Source organism: Triticum aestivum, chromosome 4D (genome assembly GCF_018294505.1).
Source record: "Triticum aestivum cultivar Chinese Spring chromosome 4D, IWGSC CS RefSeq v2.1, whole genome shotgun sequence".
Lineage (NCBI taxonomy): Eukaryota > Viridiplantae > Streptophyta > Magnoliopsida > Poales > Poaceae > Triticum > Triticum aestivum.
Window position 1 is genome coordinate 39,243,470 of NC_057805.1, and position 16,083 is coordinate 39,259,552.

The following is a 16,083-nucleotide window of genomic DNA, read 5'->3' on the forward strand; positions in this document are numbered from 1 at the left end:
GATTTTTTATATCAATAATAAGATTTTCTGGAGCCAAGACCTACCGGAGAGGGGCACCTGGGTGGGCACTGCCCACCAGGGCGCGCCCCTCTCTCCTGGTGCGCCCAGGGGGGTTATACCCACCTGGTGGCCCCGAAGACCTCAACCCTGATACTATAAATTCCTATTTTCAGAGAAAAAAACCAGGGAGAAAGAATTATCGCGTTTCACGAGACGGAGCCGCCGCCAAGCCCTGTTCTTCCTCGGGAGGGCAGATCTGGAGTCCGTTTGGGGCTCCAGAAAGTGGGATCTTCGTTCTTCGTCATCACCAACCCATCTCCATCGCCAATTCCATGATGCTCCCCACCGGGAGTGAGTAATTCCTCCGTAGGCTCGCAGGTCGGTGAGGAGTTGGATGAGATTCATCATGTAATCGAGTTATTTTTGTTAGGGCTTGATCCCTAGTATCCACTATGTTCTTAGATTGATGTTGCTATTACTTTGCTATGCTTAATGCTTTTCACTTTGGGCCTGGGTGCCATGAACTTAGATCTGAACCGTTTATGAATTCATCATCATATCCATGTTTTAGATCCGATCTTGCAAGTTATAGTCACCTACTACGTGTTCTGATCCGGTAACCCCGAAGTGACAATAACTGGGACTTCTTCCGGTCATTATCGTAGTTTGAGGAGTTCATGTATTCACTATGTGTTAATGCTTTGTTCCGGTTCTCTATTAAAAGGAGGCCTTAATATCCCTTAGTTTCCAATATGGACCCCGCTGCCACGGGAGGGTAGGACAAAAGATGTCATGCAAGTTCTTTTAATAAAGCATGTATGACTATTTACGGAATACATGCCTACATTATATCGATGAACTGGAGCTAGTGCTGTATCGACCTAGGTTATAACTGTCACATGATGAATATCATCCAACAAGTCACCGATCCAATGCGTATGAATTTATCTTATATTGTTTCTGCTAAGTTACTACTGCTATCATCACTGTTACACTTGCTACAAAATTACTGCTATCACTGTTACTATTACCGTTGCTATTGTCACTACTATCAAAACTATCGGATTACTGTGCTTACTTGCTACAGATAATTAATCACCAGGCGAGGTTGAATTGACAACTCAGCTGCTAATACCTTCAAATATTGTTTGGCTCCCCTTGTGTCGAATCTATAAATTTGGGTTGAATACTCTACCCTCGAAAACTGTTGCTATCCCCTATACTTGTGGGTTATCACGCGCGCGCGCTCAAGGATCGGTATCAGTGCATGTGGTGGAGGAAGACGACGGGGCATCCCACCACCCACGTCATCCATGCTCCTTGCGCCACTCCCACTCCGGACAAATTTCCGTTCTTCGTCGATTACCTCTACTACGGGCTCTGCCCCCCATTCTCAGATTTCTTCAACGACATCATGTACACCTTTGGCTTCCATCTCCTAGACTTCACACCGAACACCGTGGCATGTATGGCCATTTTCGCCCACCTCTGCGAGAACTTTTCCGGGGTGGTCCCCAACACGGCGCTCTTCCGCCACTACTTCGTCCCCCGCATCCAGCCAGGAGGGGCTCTGTCTGGCTGCATCACCTGGATTCCGAGGGCCTTGTGCAAGGAGACGTACCCAAACGGAACTCACAAGGAGAAGTGGGACGAATGGCGGCACAGGTGGTGCTGGATCATGGAGAAGGAGTCGCAGCCATTCTGTATGCCCCGGCAAGCGCAAGTGGTCGGTCGCGGCAATTGGGGCGACCTCGACCCTCAACACGGGAAGCTCATAGTCGCAACCACCAGAGTCCATCGCCTCAAGGCCGCCGGGCTCACCCTGGAGATGATAGGGGCCGATTTCCTTCGCCTCCGCATCGCCCCTCTGCAGAACAAAGGGAGGACGGCTTGGGAGTTCCGGAATGCGGTAGACATCATGAGGCTGCGCGCTGGCCTGAATAACAATCTGACGGTGATGTAACACGCGACCCTCTGCCAAAGGCTGTTCCAACTCAAGGCCGGGCAGGCCGAGAAGGCCGGGCAGGCCGAGAAGGCCGACAAGCCATTCAAGTTGCCGGCGGCCGTGGTCCCCCTATGCAACAACTCCACCCTGACCTCCATCATCGCCATGATGCCGGCGTTCAACGCCCACGGCCTTGACCAGACCTGGGCCGAGCCAGACGTGGTGCGGGTGCAAGAGTTCTTTGACAACTTGTCGGAGAGGCCCATCCGAGAGGAACCGTAGCTCATCCGCGACACCACCGATGAAGAGGTGGCGTATATCGCCAGCATGGCGGAAGAGGCAGCCCTTGCCGAGGAGGCCGGCAGCATCGGTTTCCGGGAATAGGAAGCTGGCACAGAGGAGGATATCGCCGGGCAGCAGGAGCCTGCCAGGGAGCACAGCGCCGCCGCCGCCGGGGCCCCCTCTACCGAGGAGACAGCCGAAGAGGCGGCTGAATGGGCAGATGAAGAGGAGTCACACGACGAGCCCCCAGCTCCGGGGAGGCGGAAAAGCGTCCTTCGGCAGGTTGGCTCCGATGAGTCAGTCCGGCAAGCCTCTTCGAGTGAAGAGGCCCCCGTCAAGGGAGCGGGCGGCAAGGCTGTGCAATGGCAAGAGGCCAGCCGCAACCTGTGCGCCATACGAGGCGCACGACCGCGGAAGCAAGGGAAGCAGCAGCCACCGCTTCCGCCTCAGCCAAGCGGCCAAGGTCTCCATCTCCACCCCCTAGCCCGGACTCCATTCCAGAGGCCGACTTCGACCTCTCATCTTTTAGCCCGAGCAGGGCGAAGAAACCAGAAGCACAAGATGAGTAAGTGCCTCACTATTGTCTTCATCTCTTGAGTCTCTGTTTTGATTATCTTATCTGATTTGATCTTGTTTTGGCTTGTCTCCGCAGAGACACAGAAATGCTAGCGCAGCGGATGGCGAAGAGGGCCAAGATTTCTATGGGCGACAAGCCCCCGGCAGGCACTTCTGGTGCGTCGGAGACCATCACGATCAGCCCGGACCCTAGCCCACGTCGCAGCCCCAGACTCAGCGCCCAGCGTGAGCCCGTTATTCACTTTCCGCTGGCGAGCTTCGGGGTATGTATCTTTACCGCTAACCTCGTCAGGTTTGCAGGAGAGGAGCGGCAATAGGAGGAGCCATTAAGGGCCACCCCCAACATGCCTCCTTCGTTAACTACGCCACCCAGAGAGGGTTCCCCGGCAAGGACCTCCACCAACGAGCCCACGCCACCAAGGGACAGATCCCCAGCAAGGGCTTCTATCGACGAGCCCACATGCGCGGAGGAAGAACCGGCAAGCACAGACACCGTCAGCTCTATCCCGGCAAAGAGTGTTGTCAGGGAGCGAACCACCCCCCACAGCTCATCACAAGTAAGCCGCCCGCCTCCTGGCCTTTGCTACTTCTTCAGTGCGATCTTTTTCATTCTTTTTCTTTTTGTTGCTTTGAGCTTCAATCTTGGTTTCATCTTGTTTCCCCCTCTTGGCCTCCAGATCCCTGCTTGGTGGACCAGATGGATGTCGACGCCACCATCGAGGAGACCGCCAAGGATGATGCCGCCGAGGCCGCCAAGGTCGCTGCCGACGAGGCCGCCAAGGACGCGCATGAAGAGGCTGCCAAGGCGTCTACCTGGGAGGCCGCCAAGGAGACCAGTGACCGTACAGACGGCACTCCTGCCGCAAGAGCGCCTGGCGCTACATCGGTCCCGGAGTCCTCAGCTGCCGGGGAGACGGTGGTCGAAGACCAACCGTCAACCTCCAAAGCCCCCACCCCAAGCAGATATATGAAGATCGGCAACGACCTGTTCGTCAGTATCCCGGGGACGGCAAGCACCGGAGCACCAACCGAAGGGGCGGTTTTTGACGAAGAGGTCATTGCCGCCGCTGGGCTCACAGTTGTCGATGAGCCGAGCGCGAGCAGCAGCAGTTCCAAGGAGGACAGCTCCTCCAAGCCATGAGCAGCAACTTCCAGAAGCTTCGGGCGCTTCACCATGCCCGCAAGGAGAAGCTAAACGCCAGGATGGCAGTCGTCGACACGGCAGAGGCGGACTTCCAGAAGCACGTCGAGCAGATGCAAATCTGGTTTGCCGAGGAGCGGCACGAGCTGAAGACCAGCCAGGAGCAGCTGTGTGAGCACTGGAACGAGCTCCTCCTGAAGCAATTCGACATTGAGAAGGCCCAGGAGGAGGCTGCTGCATAGGCCGCCAAGGATGACGCCCAACTAAGGGAGCACCGCGTCCTGCTCGACGCCCAAGAAGAAGACCTTGCCGCTCGCAAGGAGGCACTTGCCGCCCAGCTCCGCGAAAAGAATGAAAAAATTGAGAGGCTTGTCACGCAGCGGACCCAGGAGCTGGAGCAGAAGCATAAAGACAGACTCGATGCTCTGGTCCTGGATCACGCCGGCAAGCTGAAGGAGGTCATCAACGCCGCCGAAGCCACAGAGGCCGCCAAGAACGAGCGGGCCGGCAAGGTGGAGAAACTGGAGGCGGAGCTGGAGAAGCACAACAAGGAAGTCTCGGCGCTCAAGAGCGACAGAGACAAAACCGCCTACACCTTGGCGGAGCTGCAGGTCACCATATCTAAGAAGACCAAGCAGATCTCTGCCGCTAATGACTCTGTGGCTGATCTGAAGCTGAAGCTGACCACACTCGAGGGGACCCTTGAGAGCAGCAGGACTCACGAGAAGACCCTGGCCAAAGACCTCCATGATGAGAAGCAACTGCTTGAGAGTGCTGCCGCCAACTACAACGACTATGTGAAAGGCATGGGGATCTGGACTGAGCACTTCGTCGATATCGCGGAGAGGCTCACCATGCAGATGTCCACCATGGGCGTGCCGAGCTTCAAGTTTTCCCACGATGAGAGGATAACTGAGAGTGCCAGGGTGACCATGTTCTTCGAGGCCGTCCTTGATGCCCTGAAGCTATTCAACAATAGCCGAGCGACCCAATTGGCTAAGGAAACCCGCAAGCTTTGTCGGGGTGTCCTCCTCAAGGTGCTCAGCAAGATTGTGTTCAGGAACCCCGACCTCAACCTCACCAATGTGCTAGAGAGCTTGCCAGAGGATGCAGATCGCAAGGCGCTTGAAGAGCTTGTCGCGCGCCATCGTCGACTTGGTCGACCAAGTCAAGAGGGTGGAAGGCCAGCGCTGGGATTAGCCGCTTCGCTTCTTCTTGCCGCCATGTACCCAAAACGATTCACTTTAAGTTAGAGCTGCGGCAGCTATTGATGTAATATAACTTGCTATGTTTTGGATCGAATGCATGTTTATCTTCCTTGTTTGACCCCTCTTTGTATGGCGCACACCCTACGCATTATCGAGAAAAGCTTGCGGTGCGCGCACCCTTGCCGCGAGCGCTTTGAGGACGGGTCCTTAGCGGCCTGCTGGGGGTGCCGCTGCTCGCAAGGCACCTTGCCGCTCTTGGCGCAGCCACTTGAACCGTTGAGCAGACTCGAAACAGAGCAAGGGCGCAAGCAATCCCGACAAAGTTCCTTCGCTTGCAGGTTTTCCATACAAACAACCAAAACCATTCGAGGAAAATAACCTTATTCTTAAAAGAAAATTCACTCGAGGTTTCGTGACTTAGCTTTTGCCGCCGCGTTCTTTTCCGCAAGCCGCCACTTCGGACGTCGCTTGTCGGTGCCCACACTTTCTTTTCCGCAAGCCGTCACTTCGGACGTCGCCTGTCGATGCCCACACTCTCTATCCCCCCGACAAACTTGTGTGCGAGGGAACCTTCTATCCTTTGAGAAAAAGAAAGAAGAGAAAATAGGAACATGGAACCTTGGCGGTCCGTCAGTACTTGCTGGAAGCAAACATAGTATGATATCCTGGACAAGCATGTATATAGACATACATGTATAACATGGAAATCAACACGAAATGAACGTACTGAAGCTTATTTAACTTCACACAGGGTCTGCGCCTGGCTCTGTACATAGGGTTACATGCCTTGCCGACAAGGCTAGTACAAAAGGGGGTTGCCGGGGTTCCCGGCAACCATGCCTCATGGGTAAAACTTGCGAAGATGTTCGATATTCCAGGAGTTGCTCACTGGAATGCCATCTTCGGTCTCCAGGCGGACTGCACCGGGCCTGGTGACTCATATTACCCGATAAGGGCCTTCCCACTTTGGCGTCAACTTGTTGGAGTTCTTGGCCAATTGAACACGCCGAAGAACAAGGTCGCCTTCCTCAAGGCTTCGGGCGTGAACCTTGCGGCTATGGTAGCGTCGCAAGGCTTGCTGGTAGCGCGCAGCTCTCGCAGCAGCCTGAAGATGATCCTCCTCAAGGAGCGTGGCATCATCTTGCCGGAATTGCTCTTGCTCAATATCATCATAAGCGAGCACTTGAGGTGATCCGTATATGAGTTCTGTGGGGAGAACTGCTTCTGCCCCGTATACAAGGGAGAAGGGTGTCTGGCTGGTGGCTCGATTCGGTGTCGTCCTAATTGACCAAAGAACCGCTGGCAACTCATCAATCCAGCGTCTTCCGCACTTGTCCAGCCTATCAAAAGTTCTTGTTTTGAGGCCCCGCAACACTTCAGCATTTGCCCTTTCCGCCTGGCCGTTTCTTCGCGGATGTGCAACAGAAGCAAAATAGATTTTGCTGCTGAGGTCCTAGATGTACTACATGAAGGTGCGGCTCGTGAACTGCGTGCCGTTGTCGGTGATGACTCTGTTTGGCACACCAAAACGGCAAACTAGTACCTTGAAGAACTTGACGACTGATTGTGTTGTCACCTTTCTTACTTCTTCCACTTCTAGCCACTTTGTGAACTTGTCGATTGCGACATACAAGTACTCAAAGCCCCCGACAGCGCGGGGAAAGGGGCCTAGTATGTCGAGCCCCCAGACCGAAAATGGCCAGGAAAGAGGGATCGTCTGAAGAGCTTGAGCTGGCTGATGGAGCTTCTTTGAATGGAACTGACACGCTTCAGACTTGGTTACTAGTGCAGTTGCATCCTGGAGAGCACTGTGCCAAATGAAACCTTGCCGGAACACCTTGCCGGCAAGAGCTCTTGATCCTATGTGAGAGCTAGATATGCCTCCATGTATCTCTGCCAACAGCTCCAGTCCGTCCTCCCGGGGAATGCACTTCAATTTCACGTCGTTCGGTCTTTTCCTGCATAGGACATCGTCCACAAACTGGTACATGCTAGACCGACGGGCTACTTTATCTGCTTCTTCCTATTCCTCAGGGAGTTCCCCTGTTTGGAGGAACCGAACGGTGTGCTGTGCCCATGCTGGAGCCAGAGGTTCGATGGCAAGGACTAAAGGCATGTCTACTGCCGTGGGAGCAGTTGTCTCCACGGCAAGGGCTTGGGGTCCTGCCAGAGCCTATCACTCCCCAGCAAGCTTGGCGTTCCCGGCAACTCCCTTGCCAGCAGCTCCTGGGAGCTCAGCAGGAAGTACTTGTCGGGGCCTGATTTCCTTCGCTTATCCTATCCCGCCGATGGTTCAATGGATGGCTGAGTTAATTGGAGCACAAAGGTCCCTGGTTCCACAGGTAACTTGAGGGCTGCATGTTTTGACAGGTCGTCAACGATGCTGTTCTCTGCTCGAGGAACATGCTCTGCTTGTAGACCGTGGAAACGCTCTTCCAACTTCCTCACTTCATCTACATAAGCTTCCATCAACGAGCATTGATCATCCTTGTTTACTTGCTTTACTACGAGTTGCGAATCTCCACGGATGATCAACTTTCTGATCCCAAGGTCTGCCGCGATCCTGAGACCGACAAGCAGTCCCTCATACTCTGAAGTGTTGTTTGTTGATCTCTCGCGGGGAAAGTGCATTTGGACCACATACTTGAGGTGCTCTTCGGTGGGCGCGACAAGCAGCACACCAGCACCGGCGCCTTGTAGCGAAAAAGCCCCGTCAAAGTACACAATCCAGTCGCGGCTCATTTCCTTGCCGGGGAGAGTGGTCTCTTGAACTTCTTCGTCAGGCGTTGAGGTCCATTCTGCAATGAACTCTGCCAAGGCTCTGCTCTGGATTGTCGAAGTGCTTTCAAACCTGAGACCAAAGCTTGATAAATCCAATGCCCACTCTACAATCCTTCCGGTCGCATCTGGGTTGTGACAGATCCGTTGCAACGGGAAGCGAGTGATGACGGCGATCTCATGTGCTTGAAAATAATGATGAAACTTCCTCGAGGCCATAAGGAGGCCGAAGAGCAACTTCTGCACACCAGACTATCTTGACCTAGCCCCCTGCAAGAGGGAGCTAACAAAATAGACCGGGTGCTGCATCATCTTCTTCTTCTATATCACTTCGTTTCTTTGCGCAGATCCTGCCTTGCCGGCACCAGACTGAGCCCTGGAACAGACTCTGTCGGGGGTCCTGCCTTGCTGGCACCAGACCCTGCTGGGGAGAGCTCTAGCTCGCCATCCGACGGTCTCGCCACTGTTACTACCTCTCCATCAACTTCCCTCTACGCCACTAGTGCAGCACTGACCACTTGATTCGTTGCCGCTAGATATAGCAGCAATGGCTCTTGCGGTTTAGGCACGACTAGTATTGGTGTAGTGGAGAGGTACCTCTTCAAATCTTGCAGCGCCGCCTCAGCCTCCGGTGTCCATTTCATTGGTCATGCCTTTTTCAAAATCTTGAAAAAGGGGAGGGCGCGCTCAGCAGATTTGGGGATGAACCTACTCAAAGCAGCAACACAGCCAGCAAGCCGACACACATCTTTGACTTGTCTTGGTGCTTCAATCTGCTCAATTGCCTTCATCTTGTCGGGGTTTGCTTTGATCCCACGCTGAGACACAAAGAACCCGAGAAGTTTGCCGGATGGGACACCGAACACACACTTCTCAGTGTTGAGCTTGAGGTTGATCTTGGGCAGATTTGCAAATGTTTCTTCTAAATCTTGCACGAGTGTTGCCTTGTTCTTGGTTTTGACCACTATGTCATCCATATATGCTTCCATATTTCTATGCAGCTGGGGCTCAAAACCAATCTGAACTGCTCTTGCAAATGTCGAACCAGGGCTTTTCAACCCGAAAGGCATTCGTATAAAACAATGCGTACCACATGGGGTGATAAACACGGTCTTCTCTTCATCCTCCTTCGTCATGAAGATCTGGTGGTATCCTGAGTAGGCGTCAAGGAACGACAGCAAGTCGCACCCGGCAGTGGAGTCCATGATCTGGTCAATGCACGCCAAAGGGAAAGGATCCGTCGGACATGGTTTATTGATATCTGTATAATCGATGCACAACCTCCATTTCCCGTTTGCCTTTCGCACCACCACCGGATTGACCAACCATGTTGGCGGGAGCACTCCCCTGACCAAACCCGCTGCTTCCAACTTCCTAATCTCTTTGATGATAAAATCTTGCCGCTCGAAAGCTTGCTTCCTGACCTTCTGCTTGACGGGCCGTGTATTAGGACAGACAACAAGGTGGTGCTCAATCACCTCCCTGGGAACGCCGGGGATGTCAGATGCTTGCCAGGCAAACACATTGACATTTGCCCACAGGAAGGCGACGAGCGTGCTTTCCTATTTGCTGCCGAGGGTGGAGCTTATAGTGAAAGCTCCGCCTGTGCCGTCCTCCTTGACGGGCACCTTGTTGGTCTCTGGTGGTGCTGCCTTGGATTTCTTGCTCTTGCAGGTGGAGCTCTCTGGCACGTCCTCAACGGGAACGCAGCACCCCGAGGAGGCGCGTTTGCCGGAGTGGGTTCAAGAGGCCTTGTCGGGGCCAGAGGTCTTGCCGGTGTTCTTCCTCTTGGGAGCTCAAGTGGCAGGAGCAGGTGCCTTCATGACAGGTGCCACAACTACTTCCTGGTAGAGCTGGTCGGCACAGATGAGCACATCTTTCTTGTCGGAGCCAATAGTGATGGTGCTCATCGGGCCGGGCATCTTCAATGTGTTATAGGCGTAGTGTGATGCTGCCATAAACTTGGCCAGCGCTGGACGACCAAGGATCCTATTATACGGCAACGGGATCTTGGCGACATAAAAAATGATCTTCTCTGTCCTGTAGTTCAGCCCACCACCAAATGTTACTAGTAGTGTGATCTTGCCCTCGGGCTGGCTTCTCCCTGGATTGATCCCTTGAAACGTGCCCGTCTCTTCGAGATATCCATCAGGGATTTGCAACCTCTTGATCACCTTCGGTGAGATCAAGTTCAGATCGGCCCCACCATCTACTAGCATTTTTGTCACCTTGAGGTTGCGAATAGTTGGTGAAACCAACAACGACAAGTACCCTACCGCGGTTGTGCGATCAGGGTGATCCTCGTTGTAAAAAATGATAGGCGTGTTGGACCATTTCATTGACTTCTGGGCATCGATTGATGGCTCCGTCGCATTGATCTCGCACACCCGCAGTTTAAGTTGGCGGTGAGAAGAATGCAATTAGGTACCACCATCGGTGCAAATGGCTTCTGTGGCTTTTTGAAACTCATGCTCGCTGTACTCGTCGTCCTCTTCACTGTCATCATCTCCTTCTTTGTTGTCGCGGCCTCGAGCAAGCCTCTCCTATTGCTTTTCCTTGCCGCGGCGCCCCCCTCAGCCACCGCGCTTCTTGACGGACCCATCAGCACCACCCTGGCCCTTCTCTTTGTCTCGCCTTTCATACTCAGCTTTTTGCCTCTCCACAAGCTGCTCGACTTGCCGGCAGTTCTGGAGGTCATGGCCCTTGCTGCGATGGATCTTGCAGTATTGCTTGTTGGAGCCCTCCAGCTTGTTGGCAGCCGCCAAGGCCTGGCAGGCGGCGCACCCGGCAACCTCTTTGCCGGGGTCGTCAACCTTGGCCTTCTTGGCGGTGCCGGGGTTGCCGGATTCCTCGACGGCAAGCACGGTCTTGCCTTTGCGCTTCCTGTTGCACCGTCGGCCCTTCTTTGCTGAGGTGACGATGTCTTCGTCCCCAGAGTCACTTCCCGCACCGGCATCTTCGCCAGGGTAATTCCTTCCTTCTTCAGCTCGAGTACATCTGTCGGCCAAAACATAAAGCTCGGCAACATCTGCAACCTTGTTCATCGCCAGCTCTTCACGCATCTTGCAGTTGTGCACGTTCTGATGCAACGCGCTGATGACAGCGGCAGGATGAACATCCGGGATGTTGTACTGCACATGGCTGTATCTCTGTATGTATTTGCGCAAGCATTCGCCATCCAGAATGAGATGCAAATCGCTTGCCTGGCCAGGAGCCATGTGGCCTCCAGTAAAGGCGCCAACGAACTCGTGGCACAGGTCCGACCAAGAGGAGATGGAATCTACTGGCAGGTACATCAACCACGACCTGACGTTGGGCTTGAGCACCAACGGGAAGTAGTTGGCAAGCACAATGCCGTCCCGAGCCCCGGCAGCTTGCATCGCGATGGTGTAAATGCTCAGGAACTCGGACGAATGAGTTTTGCTGTCGTACTTCTCCGGGACATCTGGTTTGAACATGCGGGTAGTGGGCCACTGGAACTGCCGCAGCTCACGGGTAAAAGCTGGACAAACTACCTCATAAGGCAAGTCAACAGAATCCCCCGACGCAGGTCTGTACGCAGTGGGCCCTACACGCCTATCAGATTGATGGCATGCTTCCCGTTGCCGCTCGATGGTAGTTCGAGCGTCCTCTTTACCCCGCTGCCGAAGAGCTTGACATTGGTCGCGACGAGCTCGTGGGTCGGACGATGCCGTGGATCCATTGTCATGGGCATCGACCCGCCGAGCTGGTGACCATTGCCGGCGTGGTGGAGGGGAGTGCACCGTGGTTGCGGCGCCTCCGGCCCTTCCGCCGTCGGCACGTGCCGGCTCGGTGGACCGACGCCGAGAAGGGCATGCCTCTTGGTACCCATCTTTATTGGCGTGGTCAATAAGGCTCTGGATAGCAGCCCTCCACTCTTCTCGCTTCTCCACAGCAGGAGGAAAGTCGAGGAGGAGATGCGCTCGTGCTAACACTTCTGCTGGCGTGGGTGGCAGCGACAAGCGCGAGGAATGGGAGGAGCTCGCACTTCTAACCATGTTAGAAGGAGGCCCCTCACGGTTCCGCGGCCGTGAGCTGTTTGCACCAGCATCATGGCGTGCATGCTGGCCCTGCGCATCTCGAGAGTGATGCTGAGGGCTCTTCCCGTGGTCTCCAACGTTGGGGCACCGCTCGTCGCGCACAGCCTGGGAAGACCATGGCGCGGGTGCCGGCGGGGGTGTCTTGGAGGTCGCCGCGCTGCCCGCAGGCAGCACAGGTCCGTCCTTGGGCCCAGTGGCGCATGGCTTGTCGTCGTGGGTACGAACGATGCCGCTTGCCTAGCTTCGATTGCCAGAATGTCGTGGGTGCTCGTGATCCGCACCTCCGCCGCCATCTGCGGCTGCACCGTCGCTCGTCCGTGCTGGCACGGTCGGATCGGCTCCAGACGAACCGATCGCCGTGATCGCCTTCTTCTTGGGAGCCATGGTGATCAAGGAAACGATGCGTTAATTACTAGGCCAGGTTTGCACAACCTCCTGCCCCCTACCTGGCGCGCCAAAGATGTCAGAGAAATGACACCTACGGGATCACGTAGATCCCTTTTATGGTTTGGCATGGAAGAGGGGTGCGTAAAGAGCAGATCTAACGATCAACACGATGGATTTTTACCCAGGTTCGGGCCGCTAAGGAGCGTAAAACCCTAGTCCTGCTTTGAGTGTATATTCTGTGTTCTTGAGCTTTGGCTAGCTGTTGCGCATGAAAGCTGGGCCAGAAAGTCCAAAAAGTCGAAATCCTTTTCCAGTACGCCTTGGGCCTCCTTTTATATGTCTAAAGGGGTTGCCACAGTGGCACACAGGAGGTGTAAAGTAGCTATGCTTATCACTGACGTTCGCAGTCAAATGCATGAAATGCGCTGGTTACGTGCCCCTAACTTTATCAGGGACGGAAATAGAGCCCGTCCCGTCCGTCGCCGCCTATCCCGTCTTGACGCACCCAGGCTGACGAGGCATGCGATGCCAGGCTGGCTGGCTAGTCGCTGTGCTAGAGCCGTGGCAGGATCTTCACGAAGATCTTCATGCCAGCACGCAGGTGCTTGCCAGGCTGGCAGGTTGGTCGCTGTGCTGGAGCGGTTGCGGGGCGGCGGAGCCTTGTCGTGGCCTCGCAAATGTCCCCGGCAAGGATCTTGCCAAGGTCTCGTAAACGTCCCCGGCAAGGGTCTCGCCAGGAACTTGGTCATCTGGTCTTCACGAAGATCTGCATGCCACCAGTCTTCACAAAGATCTGCATGCCACCAGTCTTCACAAAGATCTGCATGCCACCAGTCTTCACAAAGGTCTGCATGCCACCAGTCTTCACAAATATCTGCATGCCACTACGCATGCGCCCCTGGGTCTTGGTCTTGACATTGTCGATGGTGTCAGAGCTCTCAACCTCAAGGGTGGTGTTCTTGTCAGTGCTTCGCAAGCCGTCCCGGCAAGGATCTTGCCAGGGCTTCGTGAGTCGCCCCGGCAAGGATCTTGCCGGGGCTCCAGCTTGTCTTCTGCTCCCTGGTTACTGGCTTGGACGCTGTCTTCGCTGTCTTGTATTTTGTTCCCAGCTACCCCTGTCAAGCCCCGCCACGAGTGCAGCAGCAACTGTCTGCGCACGAGTAAGGGGTACCAAAGGGCCCAAGCTTTAGTACACCGACAGTTGGGCAATTCCTTAGCATCATTTTCATCCTTTCCCAAGATTGTGCAACATGCTCATGTTCAAGTCGCTTGAAATTCATGATCTGGATTCTAAGGGAAATAATTTTCGCAGGCGGAAAATACTTAGTGATAAAAGCATCTTTGCACTTATTCCAAGAATCAATACTATTGCGAGGCAAAGAAGAGAACCAAATTTTTGCAGAATCATGCAAAGAAAACGGAAATAATTTCATCTTCACAACATCATTGTCCACATCTTTTTTCTTTTGCATATCGCATAATTCCATGAAGGTATTAAGATGGGACGCGGCATCCTTATTAGGAGTACCGGAAAGTTGATCTTTCATAACAAGTTTCAGCAAAGCAGTATTAATATCACAAGATTCCGCACTAGTGTCGGGAGGAGCAATTGGAGTGCCAATAAAATCATTGTTGTTGGTACTTGAGAAATCAAACAACTTGGTATTCTCATGAGTCATTGTGACTACGCAACAAGATTGCACTCAAAAACAGATCCGACAAGAAAACGGCGAACGAAAAAGAGGGCGAGTAAAACGGCAAATTTTTGTGAAGTGGGTGAGAGGAAAACGAGAGGCAAATGGAAAATAATGTAAATTATGAGGAGCTGAGATTTGTGATTAGGAACCTGGTATATATTGAAGATCCCCTCGGCAACGGTGCCAGAAATTCCTTTTGATGCAGCTTAAAGCTATGTCAGTATTTCCCCAAAGAGGAAGGGATGATGCAACACAGCGGCGGTAGGTATTTCGCTCAGTTATGAGACCAAGGTTATCGAACCAGTAGGAGAACCAAGCAACACTACGTAAACTGCACCTGCACGCAAATAACAAATACTCGCAACCCGATGTGTAAAAGGGGTTGTCAATCCCTTTCGGGTAGCGGCGCTAGAAATTGGCAAATGGACGTGATAAAAATTGTAGTAGATTGATAGATCGAACACCAAATAAAATAAATTGCAGCAAGGTATTTTTGTATTTTTTGTTTAATAGATATGAAAATAAAAGCAAAGGAAAATAGATCGCAAAGGCAAATAATATGGGAAAGAGACCCGGGGGCCGTAGGTTTCACTAGTGGCTTCTATCGAGAAAAATAGCAAATGGTGGGTAAAATTTTTACTGTTGGGCAGTTGATAGAACTTCAAATAATTATGAAGATTTGCACGCAATGATCATTATATAGGCATCACGTCCAAGATTAGTAGACCAACTCCTGCCTCCATCTACTACTATTACTCCACACATCGACCGCTATCTATCATGCGTCTAGTGTATTAAGTTCATGGAGAAACGGAGTAATGCAATAAGAACGATGACATGATGTAGACAAGATCTATTTATGTAGAAATAGGCCCCATCATTTTATCCTTAGTAGCAACGATACATACATGTCGGTTCCCCTTCTATCACTGGGATCAAGCACTGTAAGATCGAACCCACTACAAAGCACCTCTTCCCATTGCAAGATAAATAGATCAAGTTGGCCAAACAAAACCCAAATATCGGAGAAGAAATACGAGGCTATAAGCAATCATGCATATAAGAGATCAAAGAAGACTCAAAAAACTTTCATAGACAAGAAGATAGATCAGATCATAAACTCAAAGTTCATCGGATCCCAACAAACACACTGCAAAAGAGTTACATCATATGGATCTCCAAGAGAGCATTGTATTGAGAATCAAATGAGAGAGAGGAAGCCATCTAGCTACTAACCACGGACCCGAAGGTCTACAAAGAACTACTCACGCATCATCGAAGAGGCACCAATGGAAGTGGTGAACCCCTCCGTGATGGTTTCTAGATTGGATCTGGTGGTTCTGGACTCTGTGGCGGCTGGAATTGATTTTCGTTGACTCCCCTAGGGTTTTTGGAATATTGGGGTATTTATAGAGCAAAGAGGCGGTCTAGGGGCACCCGAGGTGGGCACAACCCACCAGGGCGCGCCTGGGCCTCTAGGCGCGCCCTGGTGGGTTGTGCTCCCTTCGGAGCACCCCCACGTGCTTCTCCGGTCCACTGGATGTATTCTAGTCCAAAAAAATCTCCAAAACGTTTCACTGCGTTTGGAGTCCGTTTTGTATTGATTTCCTACGATGTAAAAAACATGCAAAAAGCAGCAACTGGCACTTGGCACTATGTCAATATGTTAGTACCAAAAAATGATACAAAATGATTATAAAACATCCAAGATTGATAATATAATAGCATGGAAGAATAAAAAATTATAGATACGTTGGAGACGCATCAGGCACGTCAAGAGGCAGAGCTGGCGGCTAAGTTAGCAGCTCAACAACAGCTCCAATGTAACCCTTCAGCATCTGTAGAAGCCGGGATGACTTCTAGGACAGTGGGGGTACCATGCCTATCACCAGCTCTTTGCAATGAGCGGTTGCCGAAAGATTTCAAGGGTCCTCGAAAGGTGGCCAATTACACAACTGATCAAGCTCCTGAGGCTTGGATTGAGAGCTACGAGCAGACTATGGAGATG